This window comes from Triturus cristatus, chromosome 8, assembly GCF_964204655.1.
Source record: "Triturus cristatus chromosome 8, aTriCri1.1, whole genome shotgun sequence".
In the NCBI taxonomy this organism is placed as follows: Eukaryota; Metazoa; Chordata; class Amphibia; order Caudata; family Salamandridae; genus Triturus; species Triturus cristatus.
In genome coordinates this window covers 227,167,580-227,190,309 of record NC_140591.1, presented here as the reverse complement: position 1 = coordinate 227,190,309, position 22,730 = coordinate 227,167,580, and the positions used below count along the sequence as shown (strand labels likewise).

Here is a 22,730-nt window from a genome sequence, read left to right as displayed (position 1 = left end):
CTCACTTTTCTCAGAGCTCATTCTAAAATGCTCCTTCTAGCTTCCCATCTAATCCTCAACTGCCCAACCCACGGGGCACTGTCCCTAATTCAAAACCCCAAAAACGTAGAACACGCCCTCCGGCACACCTCTTCAGCCAGGTCTTCTCCCAGTATTTTTCCACTGAAACTTGTCTCCCTTCCAACGACGGTTTACTCGTCCTTGGGTCCCAGGCACCTTCTCCGCCGAAAGTATCATCCCTGCATTCCGGTATACTCCCATGTTGGCTTCTCATGCCATCCTAACTCCTGAAACAAAGGGTTAGTTCACTAACGAACTAGGTGTCCTTGCACCTGCAACAGAAACATGGGAACGAGAAACTTTCCACTTCTCTGAGACCCTCTACCTCTGAAATCCAAAGCCTTCCCAAGGGAACATTTCGGCCTACAATATTTAGCTAAAATAAGAAACAAACAGGCCTTTCTCTTAAACGTATATGCGGTTAAGCCTTTACACATTTAACACACATTTCTAGAATCACACTATAAACGTTAATTTCTTTATACTTCATATATGAATAAGCAAAACTACACGTGCAGACTTTAATATGGTGCACGTTAAACCTAATGCATCGTATTGTACGGGAACCAATCATTATACGTTGCCTAAAATACATTTTCGTTTAAACACTACATTGAGCTTCATAAATGACATGATTACATTTCTATTTGCACTATTATAAGCAGTTTCTAGTAATACATTTATAGGTCACACGTTAATAAAATGCCATTAAATATATGGGTGCGGACATATCAGTGATTATGGTGCACCCCTACAACTTTCAGAATAACATGGCGCTCTATCAGTTGGACAGAGCAAGCTCCTATTCCAGGTCCCTGTTACAAAAATTAATTAAATTTATGGGCCTCATATTCAGGACACATCAGATATTAAACTGATAAAAACAGATAGTACACTTGATCTTAGCTAGAAGGCCGAAAGCGACAGATGAAAGTTAAGTCTGTTCAACAGGTTCAACACAACTAAACAAGTAACTGAACAGAATATAGAACAATGAGGTGCCCAAGCACTTATTTTATAGCAAGCAATGTTTAAAACAAAACACAGAATTGTGGAACATGTAAAGCACATTGAAACCATAGTGTATGGATATCTGGCAACACAAACCGACAATATGATGAATAGGTGAAAGAACACATAAAATTAAAATAGCACATTACAACAGTGGGATCTCTGGGGCCCATGGGACGTGTTACTCGTTCTTCTGAGGCAGAGCATTCAGCAGTGACGCAACTTCCTGCGTTTTGGGTAATCTTCTTTCTTGTCCTGGTTGTCTAAAAGAATATCGAGGAAACAAATATTGTGTGGCCAGAATATTGTGGCAAAAATAACGAAGACCAAAATATAGAGAAGGTGAGTGCAAGGAGGTAACAATAGATTGACTATATCGTCAAGGTACATAGATGTGGAGTTCAGGATAGTTAAAGTTTGCTTACCCATAGAAACTTACCATAACAATATTTTTGTCCTCGATATTCTTGGCACCATATTTTGGACACACAATATTTTTTCTTCAATATTTTGTGCAAGCACCTCCTGTCCTTGGATCCTGTTAATGTGTTGGCTGTGCTCCCTAATAGTGGAAATTTAGCCACTGTTCAGCTGACCTCTGTGAGTCAGTTGCCTCTTCCCCTATGCCCTTTCCACATACGCTACTAGATAATACACCTCATAATCCATGCACTTAGTTCACCCTCTTAAGTTGGCAGTCTCAACAAAACCAGTCCTACCCAGTGTCTGCCTTTGCTTCTTACTAGGTCCACCTATACCGCATCTAGGGCTCTTAATAATCTCCAGGAAATGTAAGACCGTGGGGTAATAAAGTAATACACAAACTGTGGGAGGACCACCATTTCTAGTTCAAGCATACTAGACGGTGCATGTGCTGTGTGTTGTAAGGCATATTGTGGCTTACCATGAAAAACCTAGAGGGGCTTGGATCCTGCCCATTGCTTACTATTGGTTGACTCTCCTTGTCACTGTAATTTGCCAGCTTCTTATTCGCGTTTCAATTTGTCAATCTTGCATTTGTCCCTCCTTTGGAACATTGCCTCTTTACAGTCTTTTTGATTGGCATCGCTGCTTTCACTGCTTGCTTGCGAAGCAATACCTTTTTTTGTGTCCAGAACTGCATTAGAGGGCGTACGTTTTTGAGCAGTCTTTATGGTGTACATCTCTCCCCCTGCAATACCTGTTGTTCTCTTTTGCTTCCGTGCACTACCTCTCTCATGCTCCAGCCCGTGTGTTTCTCTATATTATTTTCCCCACACATACCCTCTGTTAGACCTGTCAGCCCTTTGGGTGGTCCCTCCTCATCATTATTTATTTTGTCCCACTTTTGCCTCAAACCCTGTTTGAATTTTTCCTTTTTGGGAACCACCAGACTTTTTCGTGTTGCTACAGATTCAGGGAGCCATTTTATCTACCCCTGAAACTTCTGTCTGAGGGCCTGGAGCACAAAATGGTGGCCACCTGTGACATCACCAGCATCCACTGGAACCTACCAGCACCTTCCAGAACATTCCAGGAGCTTCCAGAACCCTGTGACCGTTGGAGGCGGTTTAGAATGTTGGGAGGATAAGAGAGGCAGTTGGCAGTTGGAGCTGGCAGTTGGCACCTGACTGGTGAAGAGAGAGGAGCACAACAGTGAAGGAGGAAGGAGTGAAGCAGCAGGGGTGGAAACTTGTGCCTGGAGTGGGGTCCATAAACCCACCCTTGATACTTGTCCCTACTGATGGATCCCAGCCTATAGCCCTGTGTGGGAAGAAGACAGAAGAAAACCATCCTAAGGACCTGGACAGCAGGAACAGGCCTTAGAACCAAGAAAACCGCAAGATTCTGACCTGAGAACTGGTTTCCCTGGAGCCCGGCGTCGAGTAGCCTGAAGACCTGGAGCCCGAGGTGGAGAAGCGGCGCTGACTGAAGTAGCAGACGTCGTACCCGGAGCCGCCTGAGGTCGTGAGAGGGCGCCGACGGGGGTCGAGAGGAATACCAGAGGTCGAGGAGGAAGTGAACCGAGGTCGAGCGAGCGGCGTCATCGGAGGAGTGAAGTCCGCCCTCCGGAGTCGTCGGAGACCGAGGTAGAGGTGAACCGGAGGTCGGGAGTGAGGATCGCACTCCGGAGTCGCCCGGAACCTGAGAGGAGGAGCACCGGAGGTCGGGGGTGAGGATCGCACCCCGGAGTCGCCGGAAGTCGACATCGAGGCCAGGCCGGCCGACGTCATCGGAGTCGAGAGCGCCATCGGACCGGAGCCGCCCGAAGTCGACATCGTGAGGAGACTGCCCGACGTCGTCGAATCGGAGGTAGAGATCGAACCGAGGCCGCCGACATCGGACCGGAACCGCCTACCGGCGTCGTCAAAGAACTGACATTGTGCCGAGGCCGCCGAGACCGAACCGGAACCGCCTCACGGCGTCGACCCGACTCCAGCGGCGTCGGAACATCAGAAAAAGGGCAGTAAGTGGAGTAGAGGGCGCCTAAGGCCCTGTGGAGACCTGAGAGACTGCTCTAAGGGGCTAGGGAGGTGCTGAAACCCACCTGACTGTGCCTGGGGTGAACTGGGACTAACCTAGAGAGGTTGTGTGGAGAAGGAAAGCCAGGGCATTGGTATTCCCCCCTTTGATCTACCTCAGTTTAGGCCTCAGCCTTGTCCCAGCCAGGGAGTAGCCTCCCCCCTCAAGCCTTCCACAACCCTACAAGCTGTGCCTGGGCCAAATCAGCCCTTAAGAAGTGAAGTGTCATCTGATTATATGAGGGGTGCTGTATACTTGTAATTATTTATTGGGGATACTGTATTTATTGAGTTTTTACCTATTTATTGCTGCACTATATTTATAGGTCCACAGGACTTGTTGGTGTACGATATTTATTGATACAGTATTTATTGCCTCAAAGTATTTAATTGTCTGTATATATTGCCCTTGTATTTATGCCCTGTTATTTATGATCACCCCTATTTATTTCATCCAACAGCCAATATTTATTTGACCTGCACTTATTGAAACTTGTATATTGTGATTGACCTATTTATTTTTCCAATCAGCAACTAAGAGAAAAAAGATAAAGAAAGAATATTTTCATAATTTTTACGGTGTAGAGTCGTTTTTGGAACGGATGCACGCATGGTTATTGTATGGGTATATTGTATGCTTAGCACTGCGCCTGTTTCCTGACCACTCGAGCCAAGCTACCACAGTGTGTTCGGGGAGTCCACCACCACCCTGCGGAGTGGGAGTGGGCGTTTCCAACATAAATTGGTGTTCAGTGGTGGGATAGAGCTGTGCCTACGCATACTCAACAATAACTGTGGGTAGTCCATAGGCCTACACCGGGAGTTTTCTCAAAAGCGGCCTTCCTAATTGTGGGTTTTTGATTTTTCCAAATTTACTCTGGTGGTGGGAGGAGGTATTATTAAAGGTACCCCCCTGCATTGTTACTGCACAAAACCTGTCCTCTAACCTGAGTGGGCAAGATGGAGTTTGTACTAGAGAATCTAGAAACGTACACTGTGGCCCAACTCAGGGAGTTTTGCCAGCGGGAGGGGGTGTACTGTCCCCCAGGAGCAAAGAAGGGTGCACTCCAAACCAGCTTAAGGGCTTGGGGGGAGGCACGCCGAGAAAGCAAGGCTGAGGAGGAAGACAGGGATGGAGAGCCTGACCCCGAGGGGGCTGAGATGTACCAACCTGAGGTGGGGAACCTGTCAGCAGGGCCCAGGACACTTTCTAGGAAGGGCAGCACTGTCTCTAGCAGGGGCTTATCCAGCGTGGAGTTAGCAGATCGGAGAGAGAAAAGACAGCTCACATGGGATTTAGCAAAGCTGGAGAAGGAGAAGGAGGAACAGAGGTTGGCTCATGAGACGGAGAAAGAGAGGATGGCTCATGAGATAAGACTGAAAGAGATAGAGCTTCAGATCCTAAGAATTGGAGCACCAACTGTTCCTAATGGTGGCAGCCAAATCCAAGAGTCCACCAGGGAACCCAAACCTTACCTGCCAAAGGACATAGTAGCTAGCTATGGGGCGGGTGACGACATCGCCAAGTGGCTAGCAGCCTATGAGGTCTCGTTGAGGGCCCATGGGGTTCCAGTGAAGTACTGGGGAGGGGGATTGTATAAGTACATGCCTCCAGCTGGTAGGGATGCTTTATTGGCCCTCGAAGAGGATGAGCAGACCCACTACCCCACCATGAAACTGGCGCTCATCAGAAAGTTTGGACTAACACCTGAAAAGTACAGACAGAAGTTCAGGGGTAGTCACAAGCTGGGCACACAGAATTGGGTGGACTTCCTGGACTATGCAAAGAAGGCACTGGAAGGTTGGATTCAGGGCAGTGAAGTAAGGAACTACGAGGAGCTGTTTGACCTAGTACTGAAGGAACACCTACTCGAGAAATGTTTCCCTGAACTGCGGCAACACCTGGTGGATAGCAAGCTGACCAGCCCCCGGAAGCTTGCTGAGGAGGCGGACATTTGGGCTAGTACCCGGGTGTCCACAAGGGGGACTGGAGGGGATACTCAAAAGGCCGGACAGGGCGCCCCCCAGAAGAAAGAAGGAGGGGAAAAGAAAAAGGAGTTCTCCAAAGGCCCCCAAAATAACTTCCAAGGGAAGGGAACAGGATTCACCTCTAAGGCTAACCCACCCAGAAACCCTAATCCTGGCCAGAGTCAGCAGCCAAGGGTTGTCCATTGCTACGAGTGCGGTGGCGTTGGACACTATAAAGGAGATCCGAAGTGTCAGAAACGATCACCCCCTCCCACTGGAGGAAAGCCCCCCGGAGTAGCTAGTGTAGTGCTCGGGGAGGAGATGCCCTTAACTAAGGGAAGGGAGTGGGCGGGTGTCACTTTAGTGTCCCTGGGAGAACAGGAGATGGTTCCTAAGATCCAGGTGCCCGCAAATACCGCAAAGTATGGGCAGTGGATCACCATCAACGGCCAAAGAGGGGAGGCTCTGAGAGACACAGGAGCCAGTATGACTATGGTGCGTAGCCAACTGGTGTCTCCAGAGCAGGTAATTCCCGATGTACTCCACCCAGCCGCGATGGCTGACGGCAGAACAGGTCACTATCCAGTGGCCGAGGTTCCCTTTGAATGGGGGGGGGTTGCAGGTTCACTTCGAGTTGCCGTAAGCCCTGCCGTGCCAGTCGATTGTCTGCTGGGCAATGACATGGAGCACAACGCTTGGAAGGAGGTGGAATACCGGACTCACACCGAGATGCTGGGTACACCTGACTGGGCCTGTGTTAGCACCAGGTCCGTGACTACCCGAAGAGGGAGTTCATTCCGGCTGGAGCCTGGAACAAAGGCCCAGCCAGCTGCCAGTCAAGGGAAGAACCGAGGACAGGAGGAGCCTGCCTCGGCGTCTCCACCCCGTAGGACGGATAGGCCACCGGAGGTGGTGGACCAGGAGTCTGCGGAGGGGGACGTTACCAACCTGGAGGACCTACCCATCCCGGCCGAGTGGCACGTGGAGGGAGGCCCGTCCAGGGAGGAATTCTGCCAGGGCCAGAGGGAGTGCCCTACCCTTGAGGGGCTGAGGCGACAGGCCGAAGCCCAGGCAGCAGGGAACGTTGAAGGGAACTACAGTGTTTACTGGGAGGATGGCCTCCTCTACAGTGAGCCCAAGGCACCCCTACATGGATCGTCACGAGCCTTGGTAGTCCCTCAACGTTATCGAGCCTTCCTTTTAGAGTTGGCTCACGAGATCCCCTTGGCAGGACACCTGGGGCAAGACAAGACCTTCGCCCGTCTTGTCCCACACTTTTATTGGCCTCAGATGAAAGTGTCGTCCGATACCTACTGCCGGACATGTGTGTCTTGCCAAGCCAGTGGGAAAACAGGGGTGAAGCTGAAAGCTCCCCTGGAACCACTTCCTGTCGTTAGCACCCCCTTTGAAAGGGTGGGCATCGACATTGTGGGTCCATTAGATCCACCGACTACAGCTGGTCACAGGTTTATCCTGGTTCTGGTGGATCATGCCACACGGTACCCAGAGGCAATACCTCTGAGGACCATAACAGCACCTGTTGTGGCTAGGGCCCTGATGGGAATCTTTACCCGAGTGGGTTTTCCCAAGGAAGTTGTGTCCGACAGGGGGACCAACTTCATGTCAGCGTATATGCGGGCAATGTGGAAGGAGTGTGGAGTGACATACCGGTTCACCACTCCTTACCACCCCCAGACCAATGGTCTGGTGGAGAGGTTTAACAAAACCTTGAAGGGCATGATCAGAAGTCTGCCTGAAAGCCTGCGGAGGAAATGGGACGTCCTCCTACCCTGTTTACTCTTTTCTTACAGGGAAGTGCCACAGAAGGGAGTGGGCTTCAGCCCCTTCGAGCTTCTGTATGGGCACCCTGTACGTGGACCTCTTAACCTGGTGAGAGACGGATGGGAAAGAACTCCCAGAAAGCTCCCCCAGGATGTGGTGAGCTACATGCTGGCCTTCCGGAGCCAAATGGCTAAGTTGTGGAAGCAAGCTTCTGACAACTTGGAAGCCAGCCAAGCAGTAATGAAGGCGTGGTATGACCACAATGCTCACCCGGTGGAGTTGGAGCCTGGCCAGAAGGTGTGGGTGATCGAACCCGGAGAGCTTAGCGCCCTCCAGGATCGCTGGTCAGGACCCTTTGAGGTGTTGGAGAAGAAGGGTAAGGCTACCTACTTGGTGGACCTGAAGACCCCTCGTCAGCCCCTGCGGGTGCTGCATGCCAACCGCCTCAAACCCCACCACGAGAGGCCCGAAGTCATCTTGATGATGGTGACTGACGGAGGAGAGGACGTGGAAAGCGAGCCTCTCCCTGATCTGTTTGCGTCTCAAGAGAAGGATGGGTCGGTGGAGGGAGTGATTCTCTCCCCATCTCTAACTCCTGAACAGCAGGAGGACTGTCGCCAGGTCCTGGGGCAGTACTCTTCGTTGTTCTCCCTTGTCCCGGGTAGGACTCACCTGTGCGTCCATGACGTGGACACAGGGGACAGCCCACCTGTGAAGTCCAAGATCTACCGGATGTCAGACAAGGTGAAGGCCAGCATTCATAGTGAAGTCACTAAGATGCTGGAGCTAGGAGTGATTGAACCTTCTAGCAGCCCCTGGTCTAGTCCGGTGGTGTTAGTACCGAAAGCTGCACCACCGGGTGCCCAACCAGAACTGAGGTTCTGTGTGGACTACCGGGGACTGAATTCAGTGACAAAGACTGATGCACATCCGATCCCTAGGGCGGATGAATTGATTGACCGGCTGGGAGCTGCCCAATATCTAAGTACCTTTGACCTTACTTCAGGGTACTGGCAGATCTCGTTGACTGATGGAGCAAGGGAAAGGTCAGCCTTCTCCACGCCCAATGGCCACTACCAGTTCTGTGTGATGCCCTTTGGGCTCAAGAACGCACCTGCCACGTTTCAGCGCCTGGTAAACCAGATCCTCACCGGAATGGAGAGTTTCTCTGCTGCTTATCTGGATGACATAGCCGTCTTCAGTAACAGCTGGGAGGATCACTTGCGTCACCTGCAAGCTGTTCTCCAGGCCCTGAGACAAGCTGGATTGACGATCAAGGCCAGCAAGTGCCAGATCGGGCAGGGGTCGGTAGTGTACCTTGGACACTTGGTGGGTAGGGGAACGGTGCAACCCCTCCAGGCGAAGATCGAGGCCATCATGGCCTGGGAACCCCCCAAGACACAGACTGAGGTCCGAGCATTTTTGGGCCTCACGGGATACTACCGCCGCTTCGTGAAGGGGTACGGTACCATCGTAGCCCCTCTCACGGAGCTCACGTCCAAGAAACAACCTCGACGGGTAGTCTGGACGGAGGCTTGTCAGCAAGCCTTTGAGAGATTGAAGAAAGCCATGTGCGAGGCCCCGGTCTTAAGGGCCCCAGACTTTTCCAAGAAGTTCATTGTCCAGACAGATGCATCAGAACATGGCATTGGGGCAGTGTTATCGCAACTCAACGAAGAGGGCCTGGATCAACCCGTGGTCTTCCTATCCCGGAGACTACTTCCCAGGGAACAGAAGTGGAGTGCAATAGAGCGCGAAGCCTTTGCAGTGGTATGGGCTCTGAAGAAGTTGCGGCCATACCTGTTTGGAACGCACTTCCTGGTTCAGACCGACCACAGACCCCTTCGTTGGCTGATGCAAATGAAGGGGGAGAATCCCAAGTTGTTGAGGTGGTCTATTTCCCTACAGGGGATGGACTTTCAGGTGGAACATCGGCCTGGAGTGGACCACGCCAATGCAGACGGTCTCTCAAGGTATTTCCGCCTTAGTGATGAGAACTCCCAAGGGGTTGGGTAGCTCTCCCCACTTTCAGCTGGGGGGGACGCGTGTTAGACCTGTCAGCCCTTTGGGTGGTCCCTCCTCATCATTATTTATTTTGTCCCACTTTTGCCTCAAACCCTGTTTGAATTTTTCCTTTTTGGGAACCACCAGACTTTTTCGTGTTGCTACAGATTCAGGGAGCCATTTTATCTACCCCTGAAACTTCTGTCTGAGGGCCTGGAGCACAAAATGGTGGCCACCTGTGACATCACCAGCATCCACTGGAACCTACCAGCACCTTCCAGAACATTCCAGGAGCTTCCAGAACCCTGTGACCGTTGGAGGCGGTTTAGAATGTTGGGAGGATAAGAGAGGCAGTTGGCAGTTGGAGCTGGCAGTTGGCACCTGACTGGTGAAGAGAGAGGAGCACAACAGTGAAGGAGGAAGGAGTGAAGCAGCAGGGGTGGAAACTTGTGCCTGGAGTGGGGTCCATAAACCCACCCTTGATACTTGTCCCTACTGATGGATCCCAGCCTATAGCCCTGTGTGGGAAGAAGACAGAAGAAAACCATCCTAAGGACCTGGACAGCAGGAACAGGCCTTAGAACCAAGAAAACCGCAAGATTCTGACCTGAGAACTGGTTTCCCTGGAGCCCGGCGTCGAGTAGCCTGAAGACCTGGAGCCCGAGGTGGAGAAGCGGCGCTGACTGAAGTAGCAGACGTCGTACCCGGAGCCGCCTGAGGTCGTGAGAGGGCGCCGACGGGGGTCGAGAGGAATACCAGAGGTCGAGGAGGAAGTGAACCGAGGTCGAGCGAGCGGCGTCATCGGAGGAGTGAAGTCCGCCCTCCGGAGTCGTCGGAGACCGAGGTAGAGGTGAACCGGAGGTCGGGAGTGAGGATCGCACTCCGGAGTCGCCCGGAACCTGAGAGGAGGAGCACCGGAGGTCGGGGGTGAGGATCGCACCCCGGAGTCGCCGGAAGTCGACATCGAGGCCAGGCCGGCCGACGTCATTGGAGTCGAGAGCGCCATCGGACCGGAGCCGCCCGAAGTCGACATCGTGAGGAGACTGCCCGACGTCGTCGAATCGGAGGTAGAGATCGAACCGAGGCCGCCGACATCGGACCGGAACCGCCTACCGGCGTCGTCAAAGAACTGACATTGTGCCGAGGCCGCCGAGACCGAACCGGAACCGCCTCACGGCGTCGACCCGACTCCAGCGGCGTCGGAACATCAGAAAAAGGGCAGTAAGTGGAGTAGAGGGCGCCTAAGGCCCTGTGGAGACCTGAGAGACTGCTCTAAGGGGCTAGGGAGGTGCTGAAACCCACCTGACTGTGCCTGGGGTGAACTGGGACTAACCTAGAGAGGTTGTGTGGAGAAGGAAAGCCAGGGCATTGGTATTCCCCCCTTTGATCTACCTCAGTTTAGGCCTCAGCCTTGTCCCAGCCAGGGAGTAGCCTCCCCCCTCAAGCCTTCCACAACCCTACAAGCTGTGCCTGGGCCAAATCAGCCCTTAAGAAGTGAAGTGTCATCTGATTATATGAGGGGTGCTGTATACTTGTAATTATTTATTGGGGATACTGTATTTATTGAGTTTTTACCTATTTATTGCTGCACTATATTTATAGGTCCACAGGACTTGTTGGTGTACGATATTTATTGATACAGTATTTATTGCCTCAAAGTATTTAATTGTCTGTATATATTGCCCTTGTATTTATGCCCTGTTATTTATGATCACCCCTATTTATTTCATCCAACAGCCAATATTTATTTGACCTGCACTTATTGAAACTTGTATATTGTGATTGACCTATTTATTTTTCCAATCAGCAACTAAGAGAAAAAAGATAAAGAAAGAATATTTTCATAATTTTTACGGTGTAGAGTCGTTTTTGGAACGGATGCACGCATGGTTATTGTATGGGTATATTGTATGCTTAGCACTGCGCCTGTTTCCTGACCACTCGAGCCAAGCTACCACAGTGTGTTCGGGGAGTCCACCACCACCCTGCGGAGTGGGAGTGGGCGTTTCCAACACCCTCCATGTTGCTTTTGCTCTGGCCAACCCCCTGTGTTTTTTTGTGTCCCCCCTGTGCTGCTTCGGCTTAATTCCCATCCTTCCACGTGCTGCTTCACTGTTTACCCAACCTGTGTTGCTTCAATTTTCCCTCCACTGTCCCCGATGTTGCTTCCCCCCTACCCATCCACTTAAAACCTTTTGTGTGTTTTATTTTATTTTTAGTTACTGATCCAACTTGGCTAAGTAACTAAAACAAAAAGAGCTCCCTCATAATTTTGTAGGCATGCAAATGCATGATGAACGCATCTACAAAATGACACAGGCAGATGAGTTAAAGTTTTTTTTTCTTTTTTACTTTAGCTATCCTGCACAGCATCACATATGCTGTGTGGCATGGCTAAAAATCATTGCAAAGCTAATAGGTCACAAATATGAGACATGTTGGCTTTGCCAATGCTTGTTGATAAAGCCACCATTCCTGCTACAGATAGTGTCAGAGTTTTCCATAAAGCTATAATACCCTTTGTTCCTCCTAATGGTTCCCTGACATTTCCATATTGTATATCAGTGATACTGTTGTATATTTGTATACCCAGGTATTTAAATGTTATGGCTTCCTATCTTACTCCCTTGCTCTATTGATTTTGTTGCTTATTGCGAATATGCTACATGTCTTCCAATTTGCTTGGAGTCCAGACACCGCATCAAATTCTATTATTGCTTTCATGGCTATTTCTGCTTCATCCTGAAATGGACACCATCTTCTCCAACAGCCAAGTCTCAGTGTTTGATATTAATCCATTGGAATGGTCGGACTATTCCCTCATCTACTTTAAATGTAAGGTGGACCATGGCCCCGTATGATTCATTATTTCATTATCTCACCCTATGAGAGATGCTTTAAAACAACAGAAATACATGTGACAGAGGATCTATGGAGAGATAAGAGGCACCGTTGGAGGGTAATAGTGAGGGAATCATTGAAGAGCCCCAACAAAGATTGCCGTATCCTGGTGCACAGTAAGGTCATCAATCACTATGCTTTAAAAGCGAATAAAATTGAATATATGATATGATGTGATGTATGATATGGTATGATATGATATGAAGAGTATATGTAGAGTGCGGTAAATACTGAAGGCGCCAAGGCACTAAGGTCGCAGAGATAAGGATCCACCCACGAGTACCGAACACACTTTCCTAAACGAGGCATGAGCTCTAATGCAAGTCAGATGACTTGGCAGTGAGTTCCATAGTCTTGCTGCTCCGGTTGAGAAGGTTCCCCTCCCCAATTCTTCTTCTGAAATGTGGGCACTGTCACCAAGTTAAGGTGAGCAGAGCGAAGATTCCTATCAGTGACATAGCTACGAAACATAGCCCTTGGTCCTGCTGGGCAGCTCTGTTAGAGGGCCTTATGCACCAAGCAAACTCATCTAAACATAAAACATTTCCTTATAGGGAGCCAGTGAAGGTGTTGTAACCCATTATTCACTGACTGCCGTTTGGGAATGTCCAAGGTAACCTGGCCAGGGAATTCTGCACTAGCTTTAATTTATCTTAGGTGCTCTTGTTGGTATCTAAATATAAGGCATTACAGTAATCGACTCTCAACATGACTAATGCCAAAGCCACTTGTTTTTGTTCAGCAAGGGGAATAAAAGGAATCATTTTTCTTAACATCCTGATCAACCAAAAACACGTTGGAACCACACGATTGAACTGGAGGTCTAAGAAGAGGTGACAATCTAACAGAATCCCCAGACTCTTAGCCTTCTCAGTAGGCATAGGTATAGTGCCTAGTGTCGCTGGCCACCAACTGTGATACCAGATATAAGGACAAATGTTTTTTAGAAGGCATAATTTTCCTCCAAATTTTCTTGGGGGAGACACTCCTGCAAGCCCCCCTTTGTAGTACTCAGGCTTGCTCGCTGCACTGTACGGAGGCTGGTCTGACAAAATTTGCCAGTGCTGATTTGGGTTCCCAGTCCGGCACTACAAGAACATATGTCTAGAATTCTGATGGGAGGCCACCACAGCCCAATGACTATGGACAGTCCGATCCTTTATTGCGGCTGAAATTCAAATTTCTGATATCTCTGCCCCCAATTCTTCTGCTACTTCTGGTGGTAATGTCGCCATTTCCACTCTTCCGATGTATTCCTCTTTCTCCCCATCTGGTACCCCATCATACGCTTTGTACAGTTGTTTATATTAGTACTATGCAAATATGTTATTTATGTAAGTCTGAGAGTATACCTCAACATCGCTTTTTGTGTACTCGCATTAGGGGGGCGCCAGTCATGTCTTATTTCTACAACCAGGCCAGCAGACAGCCTGCATTGTGCCCCTTAATGATTCTAGCAAAAAGAACAGATGATGGACGGAATGCTGAACAATGCAAACATTCTCCTCCAGTTACCAGATCTGGGTTTATCCATTGTTTTTTTGCCCACCACGCCACCCCAGTTTGGGCCCAGCCATATGCAAATTAGCCTTGACCCTGCTCCTCATGGGAACAGTCCAGTCCAAACTGCCAAGCCAGGTCCTCCCTGGACCAGAAGCAAGCATTCTGGGCCCGGTTTCGGGGTATCACCACTCATCAGCCAGGCTAGCTTGTAGCAGCATTCCGTCCATCATTTGTTCTTTTTGCCTTAATGGTTCTAGTGCAGTATGTTTTGTAATTATAACATCAAAGTATTTCAGTGAGCTGCACTAGTATTTCTGTCTGTTCGAGTAGAAAGTTATTCTTTCAAGAATGGGGATTGAGACACATACCAGGGAATCCCATATCCCATTCTCCATGTTTTTCTCCTTTCGGAGGATGGGGAGGGGACTACAGGGGCCCAAATCTGAACCCAATCGCCACCTGCTTGAAGCAGGTGATAAAGGTTTGCCGGACTATTGTTAGGGCCGTGGTGCGAGTGCGGGGCATAATGGTGCAGAGGGACACATTACATGAGTGGAAAACATTTGGTGCTCCGGTCATGATATATGTATTGCATGGACAGGGTCTAAGACCAACAACACCCACAACTCTGTTCTAAATCCAGGTTTGCAGATAATTCTGGGCTCAGAGACAGTCTGGCCCTGATTATGAGTTTAGGTGCTATTAATCGCACATGATAAATAACGATACCACAGGGTACGTTATTTATTGTGTGCAATAAATAACACCTATTGCAAGTTTGTGCTTAGTAACATGCCCATTTTGGTCCGCATGGTACGGTAAATACAGCACAAATTACCAGTTAGGTATTTAACGCATATGGGGCAGTGTTACGCATTGTAATTGTTTGCCGCCGCGCACCTTTTACAAAGTGTACCGGGCGCAGACAATGACAATACGCCCCATTATGGTGAATGCGCTGCCATGGGGGCAGCTGCGAACCTGCACTGCCCTAGGTCAGCGCACTCATGTGAAAACACGGAGCGGCTTCTTGCAGCCGCTCCATGTTTTCACAGTGCAGGTGGCAATCCACCTGCACCTTTAAAGGGGATTAGAGATCCCCTTGCAACGGGTGCACCCACCTGCAAGGAGATGTCTGGTCTCAGGGGCGCACTCACAGTGGCCACCGAGTGCACCCCCCACGAACTTCTTTGCCTCTGCGCTCATGTCTGTAATATGGCACGGGAGCAGAGGCAAAGGACTTCCCTGATTTGCCTAGGGCACGCCCCATGGCAAATGAGGGAACCCCCCTTGATGGTAGCGCTGGTGGCTTTAAGTGCGCCAACGCTATCGGTATTACTGAAGGGGACGCCCAAGTGTCTGCACCCCCTTCTGTAATACCAAAGTGCCCCGGGGCGTGCAAAGTGGACGCAAACTCTTGTTGCGCCCCCGGGGCACTTATTGTAATACGGTCCCTGATAAATATCACATGCATTAAAGACGGCTAAAGTGACGCACCCGTGGCTTGTAAATAAGCCCTGTAATTTCGACCCCTGTGCGCATCGTTTGCAATTAACCGGCCCACAGTAATCAGGCCCTATGAAAGTTAAAATGGCCCGGAGTGGTATCTGCCTTGACAATTTCCAACCCCACTCATAAACCGCTCCGGGCCACACTTATGTTCACAATAGAACATACAGAAATATAACTTATACACATTATATTATTTTCTTCACCCACCTCCGTTTTTGGAATCATTTAACGCAACTTGCCTAAAGGAGGAGCTAATAAATGCCCCGTTTGCGATTAAACGTGGCGACAGCCTCAGATTTCATTTATTTCCCATGCAGACAATGGGACAGGGGCTAGTTTGTGCACAGTCATGACTGGGCAATAAATACGCCCAGTGAATAACAGGCATCAGCAGAAGCGGCTGTCTGTTGTCGTTAGGGCAGTATCCCTGCCAGTTCACATGACTTGATGTCTCTGTACAGAAATAGCTGGACGCCGGCAGAGCGCTGGGGTCCGCTCATGCCTTTGATTATGCAAGCACTGGGCTCGTCTTTTTGTAGTATATTAGGAATGGTGCATTATCTGCTAATACCAATTACCATTTTGTAGATGTATTTTTTTTTAAACTGGCTTTTTTGCTGACCTATTATTTTTCTACAGTGTAATTCGCAAAACAAGACTATAACAGGAAAACTTATAGTAAGACTGTTTTATGTTTGGGTGATAAAATGATTTGCAGTGAGGTGTAAAAATAAAATTGAATGCAGAAGCACAATGCTTTTTAGGTCTCGACTGATCCAGCGCATGCGCTGGTCTGGCGAGACTTATTGAGAGGGCTCCAAAAAGTGCTACCAGGCCAGCCTAGAGCTACAGTGCATGTGCGTGGGCGCGCGCGCCGCGCTTTACCACGATTACTTTCACATTCGCGGCCCCACGTCCGCTTTGATGTTTGATCGTGATCGCGATAGCGATCACTTTAACTTTCGCGGCCGCTAGGGGAATCTGCAATCAATTCACTAATTCATTCACTCATTATACTCACCGTGGTGCCTCTGTGAACTTGTCTTGCATAACAGCACACTGTAAGAAAGAGTTTCATCGCCAACAGACCTAGACGGGTTCACAGGGGGTACGGTGCTTCGGTGCCTGAGATGCATTCTAAGATCCGTTCTGCAGAATTTTGGGGGATGTAAACAGAAGACAGTCACGCGCGGCGACCCCGTCTATAGATGACCCTATGTCAGCAAATGTGTGTGTCCTTTTGGTAACCGACATTGTGCCCAGAAGTCACTCTCAGCTAGGAGCTCTCCGGTGGGGCGGGGCACTGGCTGACCCAAAATATAAACAAGGTTCTGAAATCAGCACGAAGCGTCACTAAAAAAACATCTTGCCGTCCACCAAACATGCAAATATATTTTACTATGTAATGCGAAGTACATCATTTATTGGTTGTCCTCACGCAATAACCAGCAGTGCCAGTAATCCGGTCTGTAATAGCCCCACACACCAAATGTCTATAGATACAGCACCTCGTGATCAATATGTCTATATTAGCGCTATTTCAAACACCAAACTAAATCAGTTGTAATCTGCCTTTCCAAAGCAACATGGTTGAAACTGTGTCAAACGTTTCAACTAGAACGTTCACAGGCTTTATTGACATTTTCTTCTGCTTTCCGAGAGTGTCATTGCTCGATAGCCCCACACCAGTGCCCCCACACCCACCAACAACAGCACCAACTACACACTAGACACAATTTGCCATTTCCCACTTCAGTGTCTTTATCCATAATCTCTGCGGCAAGTGGGGCGGCTGCTGGCCTACAGGTGCACGTGCTACTCTCATCCCGTTTCTCCCAGATAAGAGCTGGACACCGGGACTGAGGCCCGTCAATTACTGCCCTGCTTCATCCCTCATACCTCCTTCAAACAACTGGATACCTACTAGCAAAGAATGGTGCCTTTGAAACGGGTCTTGTAACACAGGTGTGAAAAGCTGAAATGAAGCAAACACTTTTTGTTTTACAATGGCATATTCAATTTTGAACACATACCATGTATTACTACCTGAAAATACATTGCTCGGCATCGTTCGTTCTTTCTTTCTTCATTAGTAAAGCCAAGTGATGAGACTTATTTGATTTGCCAGTGCTTATTATCAGGGCTCGAGTTGTGGTACCACGCTTGTGGACGGCGTCCCCCCACTTATTTTACCCGGAGCTCGATAACTAGAGCAAATAGAGCCACACATTCACTCTTTGGCCTCTCTGGGGCGAGATCGGAGCTCATTCAGAATGCTGCTCACGTGCAATCGCACCTAAGGGGTGAGCGAGGGGAGGCAATGAGTCTGATGGTGCAAGCCACCTTTTGTGACGTCACTTCCTGTCGTGACGTCAGCATCCCCCCACTTCTTTTTTAGGTCTCGCCTGACCCAGCGCATGCGCTGCTCTGGCAAGACTTATTGAGAGGGCTCCAAAAAGTGCTACCAGGCCAGCCTAGAGCTACAGTGCATGTGCGCAGGCGCGCGCGCCGTGCTTTACAGCGATTACTTTCACTTTCGATTTGATGTTTGATCGTGATCGCGATCACTTTAACTTTCGTGGCCGCTTGGCATAGTCAATAGGTCTCGCTTTTGGGACCTTATAAGTATTTAGTTATGCAACTGTTACATGGCTAAACACTTATAAGGTCCCAAAGGCGAGACCTATTGGCTATGCCAATGCTTGTTTATACCATGTATGCAGTTAAAGGCATAATTTAGAACAAGCATTGGCATAGCCAATAGGTCTCGCCTTTGGGCCCTTATAAGTTTTTAGCCATGCAACAGTTGATCTTATTGCACCAAGGATATTGTGCTGCATAACAAAATACTTATAAGGTCCCAAAAGTGAGACCTATTGGCTATGCCAATGCTTGTTATTCTTTTGTTTAATCTGTCACTGTCAGTGTATGGATTTAGTTTGTTGTGGGTTTATTTGAACTGGCAGTTTGGCTTGCTCTGGTCATTCAAAATATAAAGACACATGCTCTTTTCCAAAAACATTAGGGACTGATCTGGATAGGCCGGGGGAGGGGGGCAGAAAGGCTGAAGCAAGAAAGGTCTTTCTGGGCTGCTTTATAATAAACCAGTTCGTTTTTGAGAATATGAATAGTTGTCCGAGGGGTTTTGGATGGCACTTTGAAGGCAGGGGATAATGAGGATATTAACATCCAATCCAGATCGAGCTTTGGGGATGATGTCTGGGTGGGGCTTTGCAGGGGATGCCTGAATGGTATTTTGTAGAGTGTGGCCAGGGTTGTGCTTTTGTAGTGTCGGGGTAGAGTGGCGTGCTGGTTGGGGCTTGGTAGAGGTTGTCTGTATTTGGTATTAGAAGGTGTCTGGATGGTATGTCTCTAGTGGGGAGATGGGTGGATATTTTCATTGGTAATCTTGATGGCCCTTTACAAAGAGCTTTAGTTGAAGGTGGTGGTGGAGTACCTCGGATTCCCCATGACTTGGAGAGAGGCGGCAGCTGTGTGACTCTCCTTGAGGAGAACTATAAGAGCTCTCATCATCTTGCTGTGCATGAGCAACAGGCTACTAGAGACCCCACTTGAATTCCAGAGGCTGGAGGAAGAGGGCAGGTTGTAAGTGCACCAGCAATTATCCAGTAAAGCCCAACACTAACATAGTAGAGCCCAGCCACCATCAACATCTGATAGGGAATGTCTATGGAGGTTTCTACTGCCATCCATAAGGCCTGATTATTCTCAGCAGGGGCTGACAAACCTTCTGTCCCCACCTGCCTCTATATTGGGTTCCCAGCAAGAGGAGACAACAGGAGTCTTATAGATACTCCAAGTCTTGTCTAGATTTCACAAGTTCTTCTATGCTTATATCCTAAGGAAAAAGAAAGAGACATGCAAAAGAGCAAAGACGATTTGTGGCGAGATGCGGAAAAGCCAATATTAGTAAAGAGAATTCTTGAATCGAGTTAATGTTATTATCATTTTTAATAGTAGAAGTAGTAATATTTATTATCATTGTTATCACTACCGATACATCTATTTTTATATTATTAGTAATAGTATTAATAAGAATAACAATAATAATAATTGTGAAATTAATATGAAAATAGTAGTAGTAATAGTAGTAGTAGTATTTATTGCTGTCATTAACAATTATTGCTGTTAAGAGGTACAAATAATATTTTTAATAACAGAAATAATAATAATAATTTAAACAATGCACCTCTGAAGTCACTCTTACTTGTGATGTAATGCTATATTTTCAAAACAGCTGTTCTATGAAACGTGTCATGGGTTGTTATTGTTTTTGACAAAGCTTTATGTGGCTCACATAGAGTCATACATGGTGTTGTTGATAGGGAGACACCCCTGGGTGTTTTGTTGATCTGGCAGCAGCAAATATCACTTCTTATCGTGACACGCACGACACCTATGTTCATTAACCATCTGAACAGTCTATCATTGTGAAGTCGATTGTGAATTGGCAGGTCACCCACTGTATATGCTTTTCAGGTCATCACTGTACCAGAGCATGGACACAAATTATATGCGTAAAATACGTTGCCTTTGAAAGAAAACTGCACATTTGCCTTAGACATGATTCCTTTATGCGAGTTAAACAAGCATTGGCCGCGCGGCCGTAAAAGTAACGGCCGTGCGGCCGTGAAAGCGAAGTAATCGCGATCACAGTGAAAGTGATCGCGATCGCGATGACGGGACGCGCTGTGTGTCAAGCACGCGAGTGGTGCGCGCGCCGCAGTGATTGGTGGTTGCGCGCGAGCACGCTCGCGTGAACGCAAGCGCTAGGCCAGCGAGGTCTGGTAGGTAGCACTTTGAAAACCCCTATACTAAATGTCGAGCAACAGCGTAAGCGCTATTCTAGGCTCGACCTAAAAAACCTCTCTTGACTAGTATAAGGTGCACAATATATTTGTCAGAGCTAATTTGCATTGGTAAAATATGCGCCTTCTCACAGAGTGCGAAGACAGGTGCGAGGAATCTCCCCTGCTCTGTATGTTTCTAATAGTGCTTATTGCTCTGTGTGTTTTGTGTAAAGGTGTCTGCCTGTTTCAATGGTGCACAGTGTAGTGTGGTTTACAGGGGGACAGGACCAACATATAAATCCACACACATCAGCTCCTAAACCTTCCCGTGGCGTAACACTTTATTTCATGTAAAGAGCCTTCAGCCCAGTTCCATTTTAAGGTCAAATAAAGCAGCGGTGTTTCACCAGGATGTGTCCCCCTGGTGGGGTGTGACTCTAAGCTTGCCCCCGGGTACCAGAGGCAAATATCACCGGAAAAATAGTGCTGTGAGTTTGTTAAAATAACAGCCTTGAGCCACTCTGCAATGGTACATCAGTAACATATTTCATCACTCATGTGCTGGCTGGGAAGTTTTGTCAAAAAGGAACCCTTCCAAATAACTCTCAAAACTTCACTTCCTCCTTTGAGATACAGGATCATACTGTGGACTCTTCTACGTGGCAGGCCTGCCAGTATGTTATTACCAGTCATGTACTTGTATGCTCACGTTGCCACTGGATGCAAGCTAGCCTGGCTGATGAGGGGTGTTACCCCAAAACCGGTCCGATGATGCTTGTTTCTAGTTCAGGGAAGACATGGATTGGCAGTTCGGGCTGGACTTTTCCCATGAGGAACAGGGTCAAGACTGATTTGCATATGGCTGGGTCTGAACTGTGTTGGTGAAGTGAACTAAAGAACGATGATGGATTCAACCCAGATCTGTGACTGGGGTGAATGTCTGAAAAGTTTCAGTTCTCCATCCATCATCTCCTTTTGTTTGCTTTGCACCTTTAAGGCCTGATTACGAGTTTGGCAGTCTGACCACTCAGACACCGCAACTGCAGCTGCTAGAAGACCGCAGCGCTGGCGGTCTCCCGCCCACCATATTACGAGTGGACCGTAAGGCCCGCAGTATGGCTGCGGTGGTTTTGCGGAAGTGGGCAATGATTTTCCATATCTATTGATGGCTGTGTGTAAAATTCGATTGCACATGTGTCGCATGTACACGTATGCATGATACATGTGGAAAAATACCATTTACCCATTGCCAGAGTCTGGCCCATATGTGGCCAGTCCAGGCAAAGGGTATATGGTAAAAAATTAACGTAACTGTATTTCGCTTCAAACAGGGTTGTATTCTTCGGGGTGAAAATGCTGCTGTGGAGGGGGGACCTAGAGAAAGGAATCCATGTCGAACTCTGTGAGTAGAACAGGAGAGGGGTGAGTATGCACTCCAAACCCTTCATTTCCGCTGACTCGAAGCTGGCAGTCCCACTCATCGGAAAGCCAACTCATGATACGGACAGCAGTGAAGCTCCTCAGTACCACCCTATAGCAGCTGCCTTTCCCCGATGACAGTGTGCTGTGTTGGCTGTAGTGCTGGCGCTGGCGGCGGTTCAGCCACGGTCTTTGTAAACGCAATCCGCCCAACTGGTAATGTGGAGCTCACGGCGGTCAGATGGCGGGTACGGCAGTTCACGGACAACCAAACTCGTAATGAGGTCCTTAGAAGGGATAACTGAACATAACGGCAATGTTCATATTGTTAAAAGTGTTCAGAGCCACCAAGTGGGCCCATGTCGTGTCCAACACCTTCAGCCAGTACTGGTACTTTAGCCAGCAGCAAATTGAACTTTGGGACATGGACTTGCACTTCTAACTTTATTAGCCTGTCCTCTAAAAAATCACAATATAAAGTGCTTTTGGCAAACAAAGCCCGGATTGGTTGAAGGAATGAAATGGGACAAAGTAATATTTGATAATGTAACAATTCTTTTAAAATGCCCCTCTACCCCGGGATCTCACTTGAAATGTTTGTCTTGCTCGCTATGTTTCACTCTACATATATGTATTCTGCTAAACTGAGAAGCACTACTACTAAAATACAGCTGTCTTTATTCATTAGAAAGTGTGGTAAGAAGTTTTTAACGTTCCGTGGAATAATTGTGACAAAAAATGTTTCTCGGTTTGAGGAGTCTGATGAAGTTATTTTATTCGTGAGGAGTGATACAGCATTACAACGTTTGAAGACCAGTGCCCTAGATCCTCCTGATCATCTACAGCCTAGGAGAACAGCTGTCAATGACCAGGAGAACAGCCATAATAGATCAAGAAAATAAACATCATAAGCCAACTACAGCTGCCATTATTTTAAACATAGATTCAAATGCTCAGACACACGCTCATTTCCTAGGCGCAGACAACATATGCCAACCATAATTTGCCTTTGTGCAACCATAACAAGCCGAGACATAGCCTCAAAGACCTAAATACAGCCTTAAAAGCCCAGGCAATATCACCAGAAGATGCCAGGCAAAATGCAATGTGCCTGTACCGACTCATAATAACATAACCATTACTCAGAGGCTGATACTCGTTCGTATATATGTATATGCTCTCCTTATAGGAGCCATTCTACACCCAGAATGCATCTACTGAGCCTCAGGAGCAAATACTCCCATCACAAAATGTAGTA

At 48.2% G+C, this 22,730-nt stretch overlaps 1 non-coding gene across 1 annotated transcript; it reads right to left on the bottom strand.

Moving 5' to 3' along the window:
- Positions 1 to 795: 795 nt before the first annotated feature.
- Positions 796 to 985, bottom strand: LOC146801890 (U2 spliceosomal RNA). Its single transcript, XR_014968356.1, has one exon. It is a non-coding gene; the product is annotated as a U2 spliceosomal RNA (small nuclear RNA).
- Positions 986 to 22,730: the final 21,745 nt, after the last annotated feature.